The following is a 5,723-nucleotide window of genomic DNA, read 5'->3' as shown; positions in this document are numbered from 1 at the left end:
AAAAGGCGCCCGGTGGCGCTGCTTGCGGCGCCGTCTTCGATTTTTTCTGCTTCAACTCATGCGCTATGCAATGCGGCTCTCCGCGGTGGTCGCACTGCGCCGCTGTATTGTTGATAGAATGTCTCACATGTCCTGCGCTGTGAAGGCGCGCATATATTGTCTCTTTTTGATGAATCGACTTGGCTTGGATTGCGGCAGCAGTGCTAAAATAAACGCATAGACTGCGATTACAGAAAAACAAGTGTTCTGTAATCGTATAATAAGGCATTATTTAACCGAAAACGACTGTTACATTCATAGTGTTCAGCGAAAATAAAGTAATCCTACAGAAATCAGATGTGCTTTCGGTTTTAATTTTTACCGGCACTACAATCGTCATCGCGTCCACCAACCAGTGTTGTGGGCATGTTTCACGCCAATGGAAGAAGACCGAACGCAGATGGAAAAATTCTGTTTTAAAAATTTCTACTCACTGTCCAGAGAAACCGCTGCAAGGTTGGACACTTCAGACAGTACGCTTTCTATTGCGGTACAAAACAGAAAAGCGATGAAGGACGGTAGACAGTCCCTTTAAGGTAAATGTAGGACACTGTATGCCCACCAGTGGGACGTTTTGGAACGAGCCCGATGGCTTCAAGAGTCCCGAGTACGAATTATCACTAGTAGTCAAGCTACTCATTATAAAAAAGAACATTCCGAGATTTGCAAGACGTTGTGCAAGACGGGTTGTGCAAAAGTTTCGTTTTCGCCGGGCTGCGCTCCGCTCGCGCGGTCGCGTCTCAGTGATAGTTTCGTTATCGCGTACTGCTGTGTGTGCCTTGCACGCTCATGAAAGTCGCTCTAGCGGAAACTCCGACAAAAGGCCGTGGCCATGCGATGTTGTGTAATGTGCCCCTGAGAGCAGAAACCACGGCGGCCGGGCAGTAAAGGCGGGCAATGTTGCGCAAGGCAAATGCTACGTTAGGCCTTCTCAGGCACATGATTTGAAGTGCGCTAACGCTGTGCGGACAACCGAAACCTGATTTTCATTAAAAATAAGCATTTCCTTGGCAGGAAACAAGCACTGCGAGGTTTCTGACACGCTATTTCAACAATCAACGTCGACTTAACATTTGCCTTAAGTGTCCCTTTAAAGCTGTCCAACCATTACAAAGTGCACAGGTGCGCGTGGAACCTAACTGACGCGTAGTGAGTAGTTCGGAAATTAACAAATAGAGGAATAATGGCGTAGTGGGCGCTTCGCAACTGCACTTGCAGTAGACATTCTAGGATAGTTCGAAATAGTCAATGTTACGCGCACGAACGTTCCTTTCCGCGCGGCACGGTTGAAAACGATGTGCACGGGGCCCGATTATGCTGTCGCGTTCTACTCTTGAAGGCGAAGTAAGGCTCGCTTCACTACGTCTATTGTTTTGTACAACGTAACTAGAAGCATTGGCGCGTCATTTTATCTATGCAGAAACATATTTCGTGTTTCCGTGGGTGTAATGAGTTTGAAGGGCATGATTTTCGCAGCACCCTACGAGCAAGCAACATATCGTGCACAAAGTCAGCTTACAACTAGAAGCCACTGCATTTGCAGCACAGAAATGAAGTAATGAAGTGGGAAATTTTTATGGTTAATTTTAATCTGAATACTAACATCTGTGTCTTTCAAAATCTTTGAATGTCCACCCATACCTCTTTACAAGTACCTTACTTTGCTGAATTTCTGTAGCTCCCTTTCTCATCTTGACAGCTTGGTAGAAAAGAGTAGACTCAGGTAAAATTACAAGTAAACAATCAGAAAACAGTTCTCGCAGAGTGTGCCGAGAAATGCCCTTGAGTGCTGGGGCCGTTGCCTCACTGCAAAGGGAGAGCGATGGGAGTTGAAACATTGAAGGACCCTAAAAGCGGTAAAACCAGCTCAAGAAAACTGGCGGGTGACTTCCCGCTGAATTGATAATAAACGCAGGCCTGTCGTTGTGATGACGATGACAACCCCACTACTGTGGGTGAGACAAAAGAGAGACGGACGGTCGCTAGAAAGCTCATCTGGATCAGAGCCACACGAAAGCCAGGGACTCTGTCTGTCAGTTATAAAATGAAAATACACCAGTTCAAGAAGTCTTGGCCCCTATTCGCGACCAACCTGAACGTCAAACTGTAAAGCGCCTTTTTAAATAAGAAAGTAGAAAAAATCACAACAAGAAACTCCCGGAAAACGTCCACATGTACACATTCATTGTTATCATGCGAGCGCGACAAATCACTATAACTCCGCTTCTACTTGACCGATTTCAAAAATTTTTGCAGCAGTCGATTCGTGAGGCCGTAACGACGCACATTCTACACGCGGTTTGCTGTGCGCGCAGGACGAATCTGTCATATAAGTCCCCCTCGGTCAGAGTCGGCCAAGCGCCAGCAAACGAAGTTTGCTGTGCGCGCAGGACGAATCTGTCATATAAGTCCCCCTCGGTCAGAGTCGGCCAAGCGCCAGCAAACGAAGTTTGCTGTGGCGCGCAGGACGAATCTGTCATATAAGTCCCCCTCGGTCAGAGTCGGCCAGCGCCAGCAAACGAAGTTTGCTGTGGCGCGCAGGACGAATCTGTCATATAGTCCCCCTCGGTCAGAGTCGGCCAAGCGCCAGCAAACGAAGTTTGCTGTGCGCGCAGGACGAATCTGTCATATAAGTCCCCCTCGGTCAGAGTCGGCCAAGCGCCAGCAAACGAAGTTTGCTGTGCGCGCAGGACGAATCTGTCATATAAGTCCCCCTCAGGTCAGAGTCGGCCAAGCGCCAGCAAACGAAGTTTGCTGTGCGCGCAGGACGAATCTGTCATATAAGTCCCCCTCGGTCAGAGTCGCCAAGCGCCAGCAAACGAAGTTTGCTGTGCGCGCAGGACGAATCTGTCATATAAGTCCCCCTCGGTCAGAGTCGGCCAAGCGCCAGCAAACGAAGTTTGCTGTGCGCGCAGGACGAATCTGTCATATAATTCCCCCTCAGGTCAGAGTCGGCCAAGCGCCAGCAAACGAAGTTTGCTGTGCGCGCAGGACGAATCTGTCATATAAGTCCCCCTCGGTCAGAGTCGGCCAAGCGCCAGCAAACGAAGTTTGCTGTGCGCGCAGGACGAATCTGTCATATAAGTCCCCCTCGGTCAGAGTCGGCCAAGCGCCAGCAAACGAAGTTTGCTGTGCGCGCAGGACGAATCTGTCATATAAGTCCCCCCTCGGTCAGAGTCGGCCAAGCGCCAGCAAACGAAGTTTGCTGTGCGCGCAGGACGAATCTGTCATATAAGTCCCCCTCGTCAGAGTCGGCCAAGCGCCAGCAAACGAAGTTTGCTGTGCGCGCAGGACGAATCTGTCATATAAGTCCCCCCGGCAGAGTCGGCCAAGCGCCAGCAAACGAAGTTTGCTGTGCGCGCAGGACGAATCTGTCATATAAGTCCCCCTCGGTCAGAGTCGGCCAAGCGCCAGCAAACGAAGTTTGCTGTGCGCGCAGGACGAATCTGTCATATAAGTCCCCCTCGGTCAGAGTCGGCCAAGCGCCAGCAAACGAAGTTTGCTGTGCGCGCAGGACGAATCTGTCATATAAGTCCCCCTCGGTCAGAGTCGGCCAAGCGCCAGCAAACGAAGTTTGCTGTGCGCGCAGGACGAATCTGTCATATAAGTCCCCCTCGGTCAGAGTCGGCCAAGCGCCAGCAAACGAAGTTTGCTGTGCGCGCAGGACGAATCTGTCATATAAGTCCCCCTCGGTCAGAGTCGGCCAAGCGCCAGCAAACGAAGTTTGCTGTGCGCGCAGGACGAATCTGTCATATAAGTCCCCCTCGGTCAGAGTCGGCCAAGCGCCAGCAAACGAAGTTTGCTGTGCGCGCAGGACGAATCTGTCATATAAGTCCCCCTCGGTCAGAGTCGGCCAAGCGCCAGCAAACGAAGTTTGCTGTGCGCGCAGGACGAATCTGTCATATAAGTCCCCCTCGGTCAGAGTCGGCCAAGCGCCAGCAAACGAAGTTTGCTGTGCGCGCAGGACGAATCTGTCACAGAGTCGGCCAAGCGCCAGCAAACGAAGTTTGCTGTGCGCGCAGGACGAATCTGTCTGTCATATCCTCAGGCAGTGTCGGCCAAGCGCCAGCAAACGAAGTTTGCTGTGCGCGCAGGACGAATCTGTCACAGAGTCGGCCAAGCGCCAGCAAACGAAGTTTGCTGTGCGCGCAGGACGAATCTGAGTCAGAGTCGGCCAAGCGCCAGCAAACGAAGTTTGCTGTGCGCGCAGGACGAATCTGTCATCAGAGTCAAGCGCCAGCAAACGAAGTTTGCTGTGCGCGCAGGACGTCTGTCACAGAGTTGCGCCAGCAAACGAAGTTTGCTGTGCGCGCAGGACGAATCTGTCTGTCATATCCTCAGGCAGTGTCGGCCAAGCGCCAGCAAACGAAGTTTGCTGTGCGCGCAGGACGAATTGTTGTTGTTGTGTGTTGAAGTTTGTTGTGTTGTTGTTGTTGTTTTGTTGTTGTTGTTGTTGTTGTTGTTGTTGTTGTTGTTGTGTGTTGTGTGTTGTTGTTGGTTGTTGTGTGTTGGTTGTATTCAGAGGTGCCCCTTACGCCAACCTGTTCTGGCTGAGCCGGAAGAACACAGTGACGCACCAACAACCGCACGCACCTTTTAATAACTTTTCTGTAATCTTATACACGGAAAACATGGCAGGTCAGCCAATGTTCTAGCCGGCTAACCCATGCCATGAACGAATGGTCGTGCTACAAATCTAACATAACAAGACCAGCTAAATTGAATAACGCATAGATAATAATCCAAAATAATCACGACAAATATGTACATATACGACGTCCAGCGCATACATATAGCGCAGAGTCTAGGGGCATATCCATGTGCGTACAGAGGTGGTCACGCATTCGTTCGCGTAAGCACGCTTCACGTCGCGGCTGCCTTTAATCGACAGCTTCTTCCCCGATTTGAGCGAGTTCTCCTTCGAAGCAGACGCACACCGCAGGAGCGCTCACGGAATCAACTTCACTTTCGCCGACCTCCAGCCTTCTCCTCTTCACCCTAATTAAGTGCAAAAAAAAACCACAAGACCTATTAGTAAACACATGTTCAGGTAAGTGTGACAAATCTAAGCTTAGTTGAACTGAACGTCCTTCAAAGTGTGATTAAACAATCAACAGCAGCATTTCTTGTGCACTATCTTAGTCTTTCCTGCTCGGAATATTCACGCAGCACTACTACGTAACACAATGCTTGCACTGGTATGCGTTCAGGGCTCACACAACGAACGGCTATCGTTACGTCCGCCTCAAGTTCTGACGTCGTATGGTCCTAAATAGTCTACTTGACAGCTACGAACCAACGCGTTCTTCGACTTAAACCCCTATAGTTCTGAACGAATAGTAACCGTCACGTTGTGATGAATTAGGCGCGAAATACTAATGCAGTCAGACTGGAGAAAGAACACAGTTCTTTTCGTTGGTTTTATGTTGCCAATTCATCACGACATGGAGCTACACCCGACTCACCCTAACGTCTACGCTACTTCCGCACACATCAAATTCAAGCTGCATATGGTTGGCAACTGCCCACGCAACGACATTAGTGCGAACATTCGCTGAAAGTTATTGCGGAACTGAAGGTATAATTTTTGTGCCCAGTATTCTCCTACGGTGGTAATAGAATGTAGACGGCAGAAATTTTATTCCGTATGCATCATTCATTAAGAGTTTCAATGTGCAAACTAA

This window comes from Rhipicephalus sanguineus, chromosome 1 (assembly GCF_013339695.2).
Source record: "Rhipicephalus sanguineus isolate Rsan-2018 chromosome 1, BIME_Rsan_1.4, whole genome shotgun sequence".
NCBI lineage: Eukaryota > Metazoa > Arthropoda > Arachnida > Ixodida > Ixodidae > Rhipicephalus > Rhipicephalus sanguineus.
This window is presented reverse-complemented; position numbering follows the sequence as displayed.